The sequence below is a fragment of the Scyliorhinus torazame genome, chromosome 2 (assembly GCF_047496885.1).
Source record: "Scyliorhinus torazame isolate Kashiwa2021f chromosome 2, sScyTor2.1, whole genome shotgun sequence".
Classification (NCBI taxonomy): Eukaryota; Metazoa; Chordata; class Chondrichthyes; order Carcharhiniformes; family Scyliorhinidae; genus Scyliorhinus; species Scyliorhinus torazame.
This window is the reverse complement of record NC_092708.1, coordinates 263,893,145-263,911,360: the sequence shown is the minus strand read 5'-3', so window position 1 is coordinate 263,911,360 and position 18,216 is coordinate 263,893,145.

Sequence of the window (18,216 nt, the reverse complement as noted above, 5' to 3'; positions counted from 1 at the left end):
GAGTGACTTGCTGGGCCAAGTCAGAGGACAGTTAATAAACACTCACGTTGCCCTCGGTCTGCAGTCACATGCGGCAGAGTAGGATGGCAGATTCCTAAAGGAGATGAGTGAAACAGATGTGTTTTTGCGATAGTAACTATGATTAAGACTAGCTTTCAATCCCAGATATTATTAAGTGGATTAAAGTTCCAACAGCTGCCAAAGTGGTATTTGAACCCGTGTCCCCAGAGCCTTGTGCGTTCGGCTTATTCGTTCAGGAACACTGCCACTAGCCACCATCTCTTTTTTCCCCCAAATGAATTAAGGTCGATTCTTATTGTATCAGGAATAGCATATACTTGTGCTGTGTTCAAGAGTTATTTCTCTGTGCAAGCCTATAATCTCGGCTCTAATGCAGCAAAGGAGGAGTGGGACACTTCTGGATGCGTTGCTTCCAACCGTTGCAAAAAAAGGCGACGTTTTTCTCTTAAATGCGCAAGTTGAAGAACAGTTGATGTCCTGGTCAACAGTCTTTGTTCAACTAGCATCTCCAAAATTGTTTTATAATTGCTTTATTTCCTGGTTGTGTTTACTCTCTGTTGGAAAATGGCTGCCCGATTTTCTGCCCAGCGACGATTGGGCTTCAGAAAACGGGCGTACAGACCCTGGGGGCTTCACTGCATAGCGACCTTAAACTGAGCACTGTTAGAAACGATTGCTATTGAAAACGGCACTACTTTTGAACAAGTTTTGAAGATACACCTGCGTTTCGGACAAGCCTTACCACATTATCTTGGGTATGGCAGTGCTGGTCAGTTCCCTAGGTCTATCCTAAGTTCAATAGTGCCTCTATACAATTGTGTGACGGAGCATTAACGTCACATTGGAATCCCTTTCACATTCGCCTTCGCGGATGCTTGGACAAGCGTCAGTGGATGGATTGAGAAACATTTCAGTGTCAGGGCGGCACGGCTGAACAGTGGTTAGCATTGCTGCCTCACAACGCCAAGGCCCCGGGTTCGATTCCCATCTTGGGTGACTGTGTGGAGTTTCCACTTTCTCCCCGTGTCTGCGTGGGTTTCCTCCGGATGCACCGGTTTCATCCCACAGTCCAAATATGTACAGGTTAGGTGGATTGGCCGTGCTAAACCTGGACGATTCCGACATCGTCTCACTATTTAGGCATTTGCAGGTAACGCTGCCTTGATCACCCACTCTTCCGAGAATATATCCACAGCAAACATTTCCTGCTGGCTTTCGATCAACAGAAGCGCGCAAGCAGCCAGTATAAAAACTGGCTGGAGCATTCTTTCCGACTGTTCGTCTGAACCCTAAAGTCCAGCTTGCTGTTCTTTTAATGGGTTCTCCATAGTTACACTTTACTGAGAACAAAGTTTAACAAAGCCCAAACCAAGACCGCCGTGGGTATTTTGAAATCCTGAGAAATCGCCAAGTTAAGTATCTTTACAAACTGCGCTAGTGCATAGAAAGTACAGAGGTTAGATATACATTTCAATAGCAAACTCCAAGCAACTTTCAGCTGGAGTTGTTGATTCGGTGTCCATTTTTTATCACTGTTGTATACATTTCGCCACTTTCGGTGCTTTGAAGAAAATCCTCTCTACCGCCATGAACCGGCGCCGCAGGCACGTCCAGAATGTTTTGTCCATTTCAGGTGCTGAAAATACTGACAATAAAACTGAGCGGTGTTTTAGGCTACTTCAGAAAACAGGAGGCGATTATTGTGGAGTCACATATAAGCCCTCTCAGAGTTCAGTTTCGAAGGACATTGATGAATCTATTGTTTCTTTTTTAACGACATGCCGAGCCTTCCCTTTGCATGAATATATCAATTAATTGAATCCAAATTCTCAAATTGCCGTGATGGTACAATTCATTCACATTCTCCAGATTATTTGGATTATAATATGCAGCATAATAATCACTGTACCACCGTACCTAACACATGCTTCCGTTTAATATTCTTAATGATCCGGGGGTGGCGAGATATGCTACAGCATACAAATGTTTAAACACTGCGGATACTGGGAATCTGAAATAAATAGTGGAAAGTGCTGGAACAATGAACTTGTCTGGACACGTCTGTGCTGAGGGGGAAATGTCACCATTTCGCGATTGTTCTCCTTGGAAAGGATAAGGTGAAGAGATCTGAGAGCGGTCTTCAAAATCAGGAGGAAATTTGACAGAGAAGCTAAGGCGAAAATGTCGTCATCAGTAGAAAGATTGAGAACAAGACAGTCCAGATTTAAGGTAATTGACAAAGGAAGCGATGGAGACATGAAGAAATCATTTTTCTTCGGCAGCGGGCGGTTAGGATGTGGAATGCACCCTGAGGATTTGCTCGAGGCAGAAATGTTCAGAAGAGGAAAACTGCCATGTTTTTTTTTCTTTTTTCTTTTTTTTTCGGTTGAGAAAAGATTTAGCGTGGCCAATCCACCTACTCTGCGCATTGTGGGAGTGAGACCCAGGCAAGCACAGGGAGAAGCACAATGTAAACTCCAATGAGGTAGTATGGGTTGAAGTCAGAAATAGGAAAGGAGCAGTCACCTTGTTAGGAGTTTTCTATAGGCCCCCCAATAGTAGCAGAGATGTGGAGGAACAGATTGGGAAACAGATTTTGGAAAGGTGCAGAAGTCACAGGGTAGTAGTCATGGGTGACTTTAACTTCCCAAATATTGAGTGGAAACTCTTTAGATCAAATAGCTTGGATGGGGTGGTGTTTGTGCAGTGTGTCCAGGAAGCTTTTCTAACACAGTATGTAGATTGTCCGACCAGAGGAGGGGCAATATTGGATTTAGTACTTGGTAATGAAACAGGGCAAGTGATAGATTTGTTAGTGGGGGAGCATTTTGGAGATAGTGACCACAATTCTGTGATTTTCACTTTAGTAATGGAGAGGGATAGGTGCATGCAACAGGGCAAGGTTTACAATTGGGGGAAGGGTAAATACGATGTTGTCAGACAAGAATTGAAGTGCATAAGTTGGGAACATAGGCTGTCAGGGAAGGACACACGTGAAATGTGGAACTTGTTCAAGGAACAGGTACTATGTGTCCTTGATATGTATGTCCCTGTCAGGCAGGGAAGTGATGGTCGAGTGAGGGAACCATGGTTGACAAGAGAGGTTGAATGTCTTGTTAAGAGGAAAAAGGAGACTTATGTAAGGCTGAGGAAACAAGGGTCAGACAGGGCATTGGAGGGATACAAGATAGCCAGGAGGGAACTGAAGAAAGGGATTAGGAGAGCTAAGAGAGGGCATGAACAATCTTTGGCGGGTAGGATCAAGGAAAACCCCAAGGCCTTTTACACATATGTGAGAAATATGAGAATGACTAGAGCGAGGGTTGGTCCGATCAAGGACAGTAGCGGGAGATTGTGTATTGAGTCTGAAGAGATAGGAGAGGTCTTGAACGAGTACTTTTCTTCTGTATTTGCAAATGAGAGGGGCGATATTGTTGGAGAGGACAGTGTGAAACAGACTGGTAAGCTCGAGGAAATACTTGTTAGGAAGGAAGATGTGTTGGGCATTTTGAAAAACTTGAGGATAGACAAGTCCCCTGGGCCTGACGGGATATATCCAAGGATTCTATGGGAAGCAAGAGATGAAATTGCAGAGCCGTTGGCAACGATCTTTTCGTCCTCACTGTCAACAGGGGTGGTACCAGGGGATTGGAGAGTGGCGAATGTCATGCCCCTGTTCAAAAAAGGGACTAGGGATAACCCTGGGAATTACAGGCCAGTTAGTCTTACTTCGGTGGTAGGCAAAGTAATGGAAAGGGTACTGAAGGATAGGATTTCTGAGCATCTGGAAAGACACTGCTTGATTAGGGATAGTCAGCACGGATTTGTGAAGGGTAGGTCTTGCCTTACAAATCTTATTGAATTCTTTGAGGAGGTGACCAAGCACGTGGATGAAGGTAAAGCAGTGGATGTAGTGTACATGGATTTTAGTAAGGCATTTGATAAGGTTCCCCATGGTAGGCTTCTGCAGAAAGTAAGGAGGCATGGGATAGTGGGAAATTTGGCCAGTTGGATAACAAACTGGCTAACCGATAGAAGTCAGAGAGTGGTGGTGGATGGCAAATATTCAGCCTGGATCCCAGTTACCAGTGGCGTACCGCAGGGATCAGTTCTGGGTCCTCTGCTGTTTGTGATTTTCATTAATGACTTGGATGAGGGAGTTGAAGGGTGGGTCAGTAAATTTGCAGACAATACGAAGATTGGTGGCGTTGTGGATAGTAAGGAGGGCTGTTGTCGGCTGCAAAGAGACATAGATAGGATGCAGAGCTGGGCTGAGAAGTGGCAGATGGAGTTTAACCCTGAAAAGTGTGAGGTTGTCCATTTTGGAAGGACAAATATGAATGTGGAATACAGGGTTAATGGTAAAGTTCTTGGCAATGTGGAGGAGCAGAGAGATCTTGGGGTCTATGTTCATACATCCTTGAAAGTTGCCACTCAAGTGGATAGAGCTGTGAAGAAGGCCTATGGTGTGCTCGCGTCCATTAACAGAGGGATTGAATTTAAGAGCCGTGTGGTGATGATGCAGCTGTACAAAACTTTGGTAAGGCCTCATTTGGAGTACTGTGTACAGTTCTGGTCACCTCATTTTAGGAAGGATGTGGAAGCTTTGGAAAAGGTGCAAAGAAGATTTACCAGGATGTTACCTGGAATGGAGAGTAGGTCTTACGAGGAAAGGTTGAGGGTGCTAGGCCTTTTCTCATTAGAACGGAGAAGGATGAGGGGCGACTTGATAGAGGTTTATAAGATGATCAGGGGAATAGATAGAGTAGACAGTCAGAGACTTTTTCCCCGGGTGGAACAAACCATTACAAGGGGACATAAATTTAAGGTGAAAGGTGGAAGATATAGGAGGGATATCAGAGGTAGGTTCTTTACCCAGAGAGTAGTGGGGGCATGGAATGCACTGCCTTTGGAAGTAGTTGAGTCGGAAACATTAGGGACCTTCAAGCAGCTATTGGATAGGTACATGGATTACGGTAAAATGATATAGTGTAGATTTATTTGTTCTTGAGGGCGGCACGGTAGCATTGTGGATCGCACAATTGCTTCACAGCTCCAGGGTCCCAGGTTCGATTCCGGCTTGGGTCACTGTCTGTGCGGAGTCTGCACGTCCTCCCCGTGTCTGCGTGGGTTTCCTCCGGGTGCTCCGGTTTGCTCCCACAGTCCAAAGATGTGCAGGGTAGGTGGATTGGCCATGATAAACTGCCCTTAGTGTCCAAAATTGCCCTTGGTGTTGGGTGGAGGTGTTGAATTTGGGTAGGGTGCTCTTTCCAAGAGGCCGAATGGCCTCCTTCTGCACTGTAAATTCAATGATAATCTATGATTAATCTAGGACAAATGTTCGGCACAACATCGTGGGCCGAAGGGCCTGTTCTGTGCTGTATTTTCTATGTTCTATGTTCTATGTTCCACACAGCCAGTGACCCAGGGCCGGGATCGAACTCTGGTGGGTCCTCGGCGCCGTGAGACAGCAGTGCTAACCACTGCGCCACTGTGCAGCCCAAATTTCGCCATGGTTGGGGGAAATTGAGGGAAGAAGACATCCTTTGCAGAAAAACAGCACAGCCGAGACGGGCCGAATGGCCTTCTTCTGCGCTGCACCAGTTATGTGATTCGAATCCCATGCTGCAGTTGTGTGACATTCTTTGTGCTGTATTCAATATAACAATGGAATCGGAATTAAGCGTATCGATATGTTACTAAATGCACGCTCATGCTAACTCATCAGGCGTGTGCATATATTTTTATCGCACCTTCCATCTCGGCGGCGCCTTGTCAGGTGCACACAACTCTGTTGAGGCATGGGTTAAAAGAACACGTACTAGCTTGATTCAATTCCCTGCTTCCATGAGGTGGGGAATACAAACGTTCTGTTCTTATCTGCTCTGATCAAGGATTTGAAATGCAGGGATGTATTTAAATACAAATTGTGCTGATTAGTGTATTGCCCCATGCTTTTTGCTTCACTACAATTAACGCTGAGCGACACTGTTTTGCCCTCATCTCTCTGCTGCAGAGGACTCATGAGCGGACTCTCCCACCGGCCGCTGGACATGTGCATTCGTTCTTTAAGCGAGGGCTCTTCCTGCTGACTGGACTCGCTTGATGCGCGACTTGCATATTTACCTTGTTGGAGACCAAAGGACTTTGTCGTGCAATCATGCGAAAAGATGGACAAGTCCATCAAATCTGTCCTAAACTACGAGAACCCAAAATGCATCTTGACGCCCAGTGTCGCCTGTCAACTGTGGTCATGCTGTTGTTGTTGCTGGTCGCTGCTGCGACTCGGAGATCTGAGATCTGCCCTCAATGGGGTGTCACGCTTCCCTGTGCAGTGCAATCCTCACACAGGCCTCACTTTTTACAGTTATTTTTGCTCGCGCGACATCAGCAACCTTATGATCTGTCTTTGGGATGTTTCAGCAGACCTCTTCGCATTCACATTTTAAATGCCTATATTTTCATCACCAAACCTTTACTAATTGGCAGGAAAATCTAAGAAGTAAATATTTGATAAAGCCTGAGGACATTTTGGAGGTAAAGGTCTCGGAGGCTGTTTTCCGACAGCCTAGGGGACTGATATTTTCCATCAGGCACGTTTCCCGCGGTTGTCTGGGGGTGGGGGAGGGGGCATTATAAAATAGCATGAGCTCCCAATCCCTCCACTATCCCATACATTCCCGAGCTCATCCCTATAATAGAGGGGGAGGGGACATCGGCGTGGGTTGAAATCGGCCGCCTCCCCGCCATAATAAAATGACCTATTCAGGTCAATTAGGCAGTTATTATGGCAAGGAGGGTGGGGAGAAATGGCACGTGCGGCCAAGAGCCAGTGTATAAAGCTATGTAAATATACCATCTTGCCATGTATATATCTTGCTCAGGGTGACTTTGCGTTATTTTGTTACGGGAGGGGGGGGGGGGGAGTTATTGTTTGTAAGGGGAAAAATTGTGTTGTGTTGTTAAAAACCTTTAATAAAAATATATTTTTTAAAAAATTAGGCAGTTATTCAGTTTATTGATCTAAATAACGCGTCGCCCCCGCCAGAATATAATTGCTGGGGGCAGCCCGGTGAGAGGGGTCAGCCGAATTTGTAAGCTCAAATGGTTGAAGGGTAAAATGGAAGAAGGGGTCACTCTTCGATGGCTGCCTTTTGCCTTTCGCGGGGTGCCCCCTCCACTTCAACTGAATTCCTCCCAGTTCCTATCAGCTGCTGCCTCTCTTGATCCTCCGTCCCCCCTCCCGAACATTGCCCCTGTCCCTAACACGACCGAACACTCCTTGCCCAAGGCCCCGGACTTAATTGCTCCAGGCATCCTCGGCATTAGTTGCACTCCTCGCCTGCAGTCTCAGCAGTTACCGCGGGCACCGTCCAAATACTGCCAGGACTGATGGAGCTGCTAGCAGAGGGCAGCACCTCTGCCCCAATGAGCGGCGGGAGACCCACTCACTCCTTGTTAATCAGCCCCTCAATGCTTCGTTGCTGCAGGGCTGCTCAACGAATCATCCGCTTGCTTCCCGCCGAAGGGACAGAACGGCACAGTCCGTCACCGGTGCGTTTCTATGCGGGATTGTGAAATTGCAGGGACTGGATGTGTGAAATTGTAGGGAAGAGTTTTGTATAATTGCCTTTGGTGTCCACTGGCTCCAAACATACAGCAGTTTTACATTGGGATGGAAGACGCCTCGGATGACAAGCGCACCATTTAATGGCCATTCAGGAGTTATTTCACACCCAGCGTCAAGGTTTAGGCTCGGGTGAACATTAACCTCCATGGGGAAAGTTCAGAAAGAACCAGTTATAGTTCGCCCCCCGGGTGGTCTGGGAGGTGGGGAGGGTCGACCATAAACTCAATCTGACTGAGTCCGCCTTCCCCTCAAAGCCTGGTGACCTCTGTCCCTCTCCCATCCCACTTCTCCATCGAGACCCGGTCAACAATCCCCTAACTAACCCCCCCAGGCCTTCCCTACCGTGCCAGCCCTGGGATGTTTTACCTTCTCCTCCGACTCCTGCACTTAGTCTCAGGCGGTTTAGTGTAGGGACTGAAGACCTGCGGACCGGTCACATTGGTCAACAACTCTCGAAGTCGAGGCAGCCTCCCCAATGAGGAGCGGAAGACTCGCCTGGAGTCAATCAACACTCGTCTGCCAGTAAATTGGCTGCGGGGCAGTCGGAGTGGGTTGGGCTGTGTTCCCGCCAACTTTTGGGATGGCAGGAGGCGAACTTCCAAATAATTTAGACCGAGATGAAGAGATCCACAGAAACCATGAGGTATATACCCACACTCACTTTCGTACACTGTGATATCAGTCAAAGAAAGGAACACATTCATTTTTTTTAACCTATTGCCTCGAACCACGTGCGCCGGTAACGTGTTCCAAACATTGACAGCTCATAGCATTAAGAAAAACGCCCTGAACTCTCGACCTCGTCTGACTCTTCGCCAGTTCCGATAATTTGTCCGCATGAAATCGCCCTAGTCCCTTGAAAATTTCAAACTTTTCCAAATACCAAGCTTTCTACGTCCAACTTAACGAAAGGTTTTTAAATTGGGTGTCGCGCTGGCTGAGCTCTTATAACCCTTTTCCAGCATTTACATATCGCCCACTACCTGAGGGAAACATCCACAGTGGCAGGAAAGTATAGCTATGATCGTCCTGGGCGACTAACCAAGTTTGTCTGGGCTAATAATTCTGTCCATGTAAGTTCAAATTCTATCACAGACAGTTTTATAAATTCATTTACAGAAGGCGGGGGTCACTGGCTAGGCCAGCATTTGTTGCCTATCCCTAATTACAAAGAAACATAGAAATAGGAACAGGAGGAGGCCATTCGGCCCATCGAGCCTACTCCGCCATTCAATACGATCATGGCTGACCATCAAGTTCAATACCCTGATCCCGCCTTCCCCTCATATCACTTGATCCCTTTAGCCCCAAGAACTATATCTAAATACTTCTTGAAATTACTCAACATTTTGGCCTCAACTACTTTCTGTGGTAGCGAATTCCACAGATTCACCACTCTCTTGGTGAAGAAATTTCTCCTCACCTCAGTCCTAAAAGGTTTACCAGTTATCCCCAAACTATGGCCCCCTCGTCCTGGACCCCCCCCCCCTCCACCCCAACCATCGGGAACATTCTTTCTGAATCTACCCTGTCTAATCCTGCTAGAATTTGATAGGTTTCAATGCGATCCCCTCTGACTCTTCTAAACCCCAATGAATATAACTCTTAACTTATTTAGTCTCTCCTCATATGACAGTCCTGCCATCCCATGAATCGGCCTCATAAATCTTTGCCCCTCTCCCTCCATAGCAAGAACATCCTTCCTCAGATAAGGACACCAAAACTGCACACAATATTCCAGGTGTGGCCTCACCAATGCCCCACACACAATTGCTCTTGAGAAGGTGGTGGTGAGCTGCATTCTTGAACTGCTGCTGTGCATGTGGTGTAGGTACATCCGCAGCTCTGTTAGGGTGGAGTTCAGGATTTTTATCCAGAGACAGTGAGGGGACAATATTATATACCCAGGAATGGTGAGTGACTTGGAGGGGAACCTTCAGGTGGTAATGTTCCCATGTATCTGCTGCGCTTGTCTTTGTCGATGGTAGTGTTGTTGGTTTGGAAGGTGTTGCCTCAGGAACCTTGGTGAGATCCTGCTCGTGGATATTACACAGTGCTGCCACTATTCATCGCTCATGCAGCAATTGAATGTTTGCAGAACGAGTACCAATCAAGTGGGTTACTTTGTCCTGGATGGTGCTGAGCTTCTTCAGTGTTGAAGGCACTGCACTCATCCAGGAAAGTGGAGAGTATTCCATCACATTCCTTACTTCTGCCTTGTAGATGGTGGACAGGCTTTGGTGAGTCAGGACATGAGTTATTCATCGCAGTATTCCTAGCCTCTGGCCTGTTCTTGTAGTCTCAGTATTTGTATGGCTATGCCAGTTCATTTTCTGGTAAATTACAACCCCCAGGATGTTTATAGTCGGGGTTCAGCGATAGCAATGTAATTGAATGTCAAGAGGCCATGGTTAGATCTTCTCTTGTTGGAGGGGTTCATTGCCTCGCACTTATGTGGCATGACTGTTACTTGTCACTTATCAGCCCAAGCTTGGATATTGTCCAGGACTCAGAATCTTGTGGTGATTTGTTGTCCAGGTCTTGTTGCATTTGGACATGGGCTGCTTCATTATCTGAGGTTTCATGTATGGTTCTGAACATTATGCAATCATCAGCGACCAGCCCCACTTCTGACATTATGGAAAGAAGTTCACTGCTGAAACAGCTGAAGGTGGTTGGGCCTATGACAGTACCTTGAGAATCCTGCAGTGATGTTCTGGAGCTGAGATGATTAGCCACCAACCACCACAACCATTTTCCTTGTGTTGCTCTGTTTGTTTGGTTATAAATATGGCAGCCAATATGGTCGCCTTTCTTAATCCTAATTATGAGTATACTTTCAGAGTCGGCAGATATCTCTCGATACCGCCACAAGGTTCAACCCAAATACCGATCAAAGAGCCAATACACCAGTTAGTTAGTTCAAAGTCAATACTATTTATTTACACACAGTAAGACCTACTCATGCACGACAATACTACAAACTAAACTATTTCAATCATTAACACCTATACTTAACTTCGGGTGCCCACTTAGTCAGAGGAACAATGGCCGTTGTTCGGATCTGAGGCTGTTGGGTTCGAAGAGGTAACAGGTGTACAGCTAAGGTCGTCCATCTGGTAGCGAGCGTTGACCTTGAACTTGCTTGCTTCTGCTGATGCTGGTGGATGGGTCTCTCCGCTTGAGAGCCGAATCCAAGAGACTGAATCCACACCCAGACTCAACATTTTGGCCTCAACTACTTTCTGTGGTAGGGAATTCCACAGATTCACCACTCTCTTGGTGAAGAAATTTCTCCTCACCTCAGTCCTAAAAGGTTTACCAGTTATCCCCAAACTATGGCCCCCTCGTCCTGGACCAGCCCCCCCCCCCCCAACCATCGGGAACATTCTTTCTGAATCTACCCTGTCTAATCCTGCTAGAATTTGATAGGTTTCAATGCGATCCCCTCTGACTCTTCTAAACTCCAATGAATATAACTCTTAACTTATTTAGTCTCTCCTCATATGACAGTCCTGCCATCCCATGAATCGGCCTCATAAATCTTTGCCCCTCTCCCTCCATAGCAAGAACATCCTTCCTCAGATAAGGACACCAAAACTGCACACAATATTCCAGGTGTGGCCTCACCAATGCCCCACACAGAATTGCTCTTGAGAAGGTGGTGGTGAGCTGCATTCTTGAACTGCTGCTGTGCATGTGGTGTAGGTACATCCGCAGCTCTGTTAGGGTGGAGTTCAGGATTTTTATCCAGAGACAGTGAGGGGCCAATATTATATACCCAGGAATGGTGAGTGACTTGGAGGGGAACCTTCAGGTGGTAATGTTCCCATGTATCTGCTGCGCTTGTCTTTGTAGATGGTAGTGTTGTTGGCTTGGAAGGTGTTGCCTCAGGAACCTTGGTGAGATCCTGCTCGTGGATATTACACAGCGCTGCCACTATTCATCGCTCATGCAGCAATTGAATGTTTGCAGAACGAGTACCAATCAAGTGGGTTACTTTGTCCTGGATGGTGCTGAGCTTCTTCAGTGTTGAAGGCACTGCACTTATCCAGGAAAGTGGAGAGTATTCCATCACATTTCTTACTTCTGCCTTGTAGATGGTGGACAGGCTTTGGTGAGTCAGGACATGAGTTATTCATCGCAGTATTCCTAGCCTCTGGCCTGTTCTTGTAGTCTCAGTATTTGTATGGCTATGCCAGTTAATTTTCTGGTAAATTACAACCCCCAGGATGTTTATAGTCGGGGTTCAGCGATAGCAATGTAGTTGAATGTCAAGAGGCCATGGTTAGATCTTCTCTTGTTGGAGGGGTTCATTGCCTCGCACTTATGTGGCGTGACTGTTACTTGTCACTTATCAGCCCAAGCTTGGATATTGTCCAGGACTCAGAATCTTGTGGTGATTTGTTGTCCAGGTCTTGTTGCATTTGGACATGGGCTGCTTCATTATCTGAGGTTTCATGTATGGTTCTGAACATTATGCAATCATCAGCGACCAGCCCCACTTCTGACATTATGGAAAGAAGTTCACTGCTGAAACAGCTGAAGGTGGTTGGGCCTATGACAGTACCTTGAGAATCCTGCAGTGATGTTCTGGAGCTGAGACGATTAGCCACCAACCACCACAACCATTTTCCTTGTGTTGCTCTGTTTGTTTGGTTATAAATATGGCAGCCAATATGGTCGCCTTTCTTAATCCAAATTATGAGTATACTTTCAGAGTCGGCAGATATCTTTCGATACCGCCACAAGGTTCAACCCGAATACCGATCAAAGAGCCAATACACCAGTTAGTTAGTTCAAAGTCAATACTATTTATTTACACACAGTAAGATCTACTCATGCACGACAATACTACAAACTAAACTATTTCAATCATTAACACCTATACTTAACTTCGGGTGCCCACTTAGTCAGAGGAACAATGGCCGTTGTTCGGATCTGAGGCTGTTGGGTTCGAAGAGGTAACAGGAGTACAGCTAAGGTCGTCCATCTGGTAGCGAGCGTTGACCTTGAACTTGCTTGCTTCTGGTGATGCTGGTGGATGGGTCTCTCCACTTGAGAGCCGAATCCAAGAGACTGAATCTTTGTCGGGGGTTCCTTGTTATACTTGGAGGGGCTTCACACGCTTTTAGGCAGGCCTTAAACTTGGTCCCAATTAATTGGGCAGCTTCTTGATCATTGTCATCGATCTAAACCAATAAAGGGGCGGGTGCCCTGATGGCTGGGCGTGTCCTAGGTGGCCGTTGGCCTTGCTTTGTTTGTGTCTTTCGGTTGAGGTACTGGCGCCGGGAAGTCTGCGACAGTATCGGCTACCTGAGTATTAGTCCTTTGTTCCTCGGAGATGGCCCATCAATATGTTAATCGACCCAGAGTTTCAATTCCGTCTGCTGATTGCTTTCCAAATATACATTCAGGCTCTGTGCCTGCTTGTTGCTTAGCATTGTCCACATTTCCCTATAGTCTCTGTGAGTGTTCATTTTGTGTTCTGAAAGTGGCCATCCCAGATGGCTACACTTGGTGCCAAGGGACTCCAACCAGTGGAGAGCTTTCCCTGATTCCCATTGACTCTAGACTTCCGAAGGCCACACCCAGACAAATGCTGCCTTGATGTCAAGAGCAGTCACTCTCACATCACCTCTGGAGTTCAGTTCTTTTGTTCATATTTGACCTCAGGCTGTAATGAGGTCAGGAGCTGAGTGAACTTGGCAGAACCCAAACTGAGCGTCTGTGAGCAGGTTATTGCTGGACACACATCTTCGATTGCACTGTTGATGACCCCATCCATCACTTTACTGATAATCGAGAGCAGGCTGGTGTGGCGCTGTTTAGCCAGGTTCTATTTGCCTTGTGTTTTGTGTCCAGGACATAGTTGGGCAACTTTCTTGTTTCTGGATATATCCCAGTGTTCTAGCTGCACTGGAACCGCTTGGCTAGAGGTGCAGCATGTTCTGGAGCACAGGTCTTCCACACTATGTCTGGAATAGTGTCAGGACCCATAGCCTTTGCAGTATCCAGCGCCTTCAGCAGTTTTTTGAAATCATAAGGAGTGAATCGAAGTGGCTGAAGACTGACATCTATGATGCTGGGAGCCTTGGGAGGATGCCACGGTGATTCGCCCATTTTAAATCTAATTGATTAATTAAAAGTTATTTTGAATAAAAAGCTAACATGCGATTCGGAGTGGAAAGCTAGTTGATGGTGCAAACTCCACGCATCAGGAGAAGATGACCACCACTTGGATTTTAAATGTCCATCTCCACAATCAATGTAAGAACCTATGAAGAAGTATCTGAACCTACCTGTCTATTCAAGCCTGTCCTTTTCCATTGTTCTGTATTAATTAGTGATCATAGGGTCAAAGAGTTTGCAGCAGAAAAGGAGGCTATTTGACCCATCGTGTCTATACGGGCTCTTTATAGAGCAATGCAGTCAGTCCTATCCTCCCGTTCTATCCCGCAGCCATGCAAGTTTATCTCCTTCAAGTTTCTACTCAATTTCATTTTGAAATCATCGATCATATCTTAAGGGATATGAACAAAACATAACTCGTGCCACCATGTTTGCCCAATACGCACTGAACTTGAATAAGGATCTCATTCACTATGGTCTGGAGTGAAACATCCTCTGGGTAAGATTTTACAGATGGCGGAGTTTCTCGCAACGCCACCTGTGAGGCTGCCCAACAGCTGCTTAACTATACGAGGAGCATTGACTTGCTGAGATGTGGCTGCTGCCCCTCACTCAGGAGGAGGCCCGCCTGCCCATCAAACTGGTCAGCAGCGCAATATTCTCTACAGCCCCAATAGAGCAGTGGCCAGGATTCGGACAACTAAGCACCCCCAGATTCTGAGTCATGGGTCCCAGTACCACATCTAGGAGAGAAGTTAAGGCCCGAAGCGATAGGAAGAGCTGGTGTGGGATTTGATGGAGAGGCTTGGTAGCGTGTTCTTGCGACAATAGGCCATGTGTAGTGGGAGTTCCCTTATTGAAAAGGGACAGTTGAAGGAGGTGACCACCCCAACACCCTCTCCTCCCGCACCCCCCCCCCCGCACTCTCCACCCGCTCCACCACCCCCCCCCCCCCGCCCCAGCTCCCACCCAAGGCCTGAGCAGCCTAAATGTCTGAGGTTTCCCCTGCTCCTGAACTCCTTTTGTCAGCGTCAACTTGCAGCTTGGCGGAAAATGGGCGTTAATTGGTCATTAATTGCCCAACGATAGGCCTTACCTAGGGCAAATCCCCCAAACCCTCGGTTCATCAATTCCGCCCCCCCCACCCCACCCCCGCCGTCCTAAACGTTTCGACAGGTCGGGGCGGCGAGAGGGCTGAGGGAAGGCCATTCGGGGAATTTCACGTCCTTCCCACTGCAAACCCGCCGGTCTGTGTTGCCTTGATAGTGTTTATTTGAAGATCCGGAAAGATCTCAAACGGATTGATTAAAAATACAGATAAGGCATTGGTCGATTGTTTATTTTTTTACCAGAACACCGGGAATCTTTTGTCTGTACGGATGGCACTTGCTGCAGAAATTAAGGACCATTTAAGGGCCAAGCTTAAAATGTTACGTCTTTGTTTTATTTCGAGAACACCACCGAATCCTAATTCAGTTTAATCTTTCCAGTTGTTGATGCACAAAATCTAACTGCGCAGCACAAAGCTTATGAATCGTTCCCGTAAACTAAGATCTAACTGTAAGGTGGCGTTGTGGGGAAACAGAGGAATTAGTTTCTGGGAGAGTATCCCAAGCGATCTGTACTCGTCATTGGGTATTCTGGAATGGGGTCCACCTTACTGCATTCGTATAACCTGCTGCAGTTCCTCAACTGAAGGCTTCAGTCTATCAGTTGTTTATTGATAATTCTGGTGTGCCTTTTGCGCACGAGTCCAGAATATCAGGTCTTATCACCTCCAGACAAACCCTGATGAGGAAACGTGAGCACTTGAGGCGAATCGTGCCTGAAGTGTGAGTAAGACGAGGGTGATGAGAGCACGAGATCACACAACCCACTTGGACGCTGCGATTTCTTTCCAGAGAGCTCGCAGTTCTTAGTAAAATTGCACCCACCCCAACTGCATTTGCTTATAAGCATCCATGTACGATGCTTGTTCTGAGCTTCAGAATCGGAATTTGAAACATGCCGGAAGGACATTAAACAAAACACAACGTAGCTGGGATGAAGCAGAAACTGCTGAAAATACTCAGCAGGTGTGGAGTGCAATAGACTTAATCTGTCAGATTTTTTCTCTCGGGGGCTGCCTGACCAGCTGAGTATTGCCAGGCTTTTTTGTTATAATTTCAGATGCATTTTTATAGCACCGCCTGTCTGGAACCGGGTTCCCTCCGACTTCATTCTACTCTATTTTTTACGAATGTGAATAATAAACAGATGGTTACAGTCACAAGCCCGTGCGTGTGTGTGTGAGCCCTCTCTTTAGTGCATACTGCTATCTGGGCCAATTTACTGCCGATCACATACTGTGAACTGCTGTTGGCAACAAAATATAAGCTGTCAGATCAAACAATTTAGAAATTAGGTCAAAGGCATCGGAAGCTCGATTTAAGACTACATGTGAAGTTACAGCGAACAAAATTATTAACAATGTTGGCGTATGCTGTGGGAGGTTGAAATGCTAAATCATAAGCGAACACTTTAGAGACCAAGGACAAATTGAACAGAAGAACTGTGGAAGAGAGCATGAAACAAGAAGTCCTGAAAGCACGGATCATCCCCACGGAAGCGAACAGGACTGGGTGACCCCGCGGTGAAAAATTGCCCAATGCATCTGCATTACTCATAAAATTACGAACGAGATTTGCTCCCACTCAATATGTGAATGAACTTTAAACCACTATTCCAGTTGAATCGATCACTTTTTAAATATACTGATAGCATTAAAAACTGAGGTAAGATTACTTACTCCGTTTCACTCGAATAAGGAGAAATGTATCTTTCTCCCCGGGATCTGAAATCTAGATTTGAAGCCTAAAACGGTGCTCACTGGGGACTTGTTTTCAATATTATAATTTCATTCGGACTGGCGAAACGTGAGGTGCTCAATGGAAATCTACTTACACTGTTTTTATATATTTGCTTTTGCCTATTGCGGACCATGGGAAGCAGCTATACACTTCGGGACAACATGGTCAAGTAATGGCTTTTCACAATGATGTGAGCCTGAGCTCCACAATCGGAGCATGGAAAGGGTGGATGGGAGACTTGCTGAAACCACCACTCTCAAAAGGTTGGCAGTTTTGTCACTCTCAAATTTTGATATCATAGTTGGCGATGTGTTGGACAACATGGTATGGGATGATTTAGCCCGTGAGTCAACATAGCTTGAACAATGGGTTCATTCATGGGGATACGCTGGTGAATACATAGCAAGATGTGAAGATCTTGAACAATGGGTTCATTCATGGGGATACGCTCGTGAATACATAGCAAGATGTGAAGATCTTAGGTCAGAGCCTCAATGATATTGTTCGGAAAATGTGGAGGTTCTGATTGCAGATTTCTATCAAAGCAGCAGGTACCCGGGGAACATAAGGATTCCAACTGGGTGCAGAATTTAGGGACCATTCTGAATGTTTGGTGGTTCTAGTATTTGCTTAAAGGCACCCGAAACCTCATTCTGACTAGGTTTTCCGGTTGATGCTCCACAGAACAGAATGCTCCGGTTGATGCTCCACATGCAGCAGAATAGAATGTTCAACTTCCATGTTCGCCACTCACCGCCAACAATGAAGTGCGTGTTTGCCTTGAAGAAGAATCAGTCACCGAGAGGTTCTACCCAAGCTTTCTATACGCGCGAAAGTGAGTACTCTGGAAGGCGACCTTTTTCTTAGCCACCACACACTTTGCTGCAGCTGGTTAGCTGATGACTTGAAAAACTGAGTTGTCGACCAGTGAGGCTGTCAAGCAGAAATGCAAGTTAATCAGGAATATTAAGCTTTACCACCAAATAAGCGGCGATGGGTAGATGATAAGTCGCCCAACTAATATGTAATGAAGAGGCACTCCTTCAACATACTGAATAAAATAAAAACGATTTCAGTTTCTTTGTGAATTATATTTGATTTTTTTAAAATAGAGGATTGGTGAGAACAGAGGTTATTCTAACCTGATTTTTATTGAGTTGAAATAAGTCTTTGGGTGACGACTGCAGTTAAAATATTTTGAGGTTCTTAAAGAGTGCTGGGTCTCCCATTGAACAGCAAAACTCAAGTGTAACGATTGGAAGCGTGACACGTGTTCTGCGATCGTAAATGAAAAGCCTGGGCGCGAATTAATATCAGTCTGGCCTTCCAGTTTGTCAGTCGGTAGGCCTGAAGTAACTGCTCACTCGGTGGTTATAATTGCTGGCAATTGATTTGAGGAAAATAAATACCGCTCCACGGCCACCACAAAGTAATCACATCACTGATTTGTCAGCACTTCCAGTTTATGCTTATTTCCCCCTCATTGGTCAGCGGACGTGATCTTGCGATGGTGAATGCAGAGTTTGCTATTTTTAACTCAGGCGAGATTTTGACAGGTTAAAACTGGGGTACGAGCTCATCGTG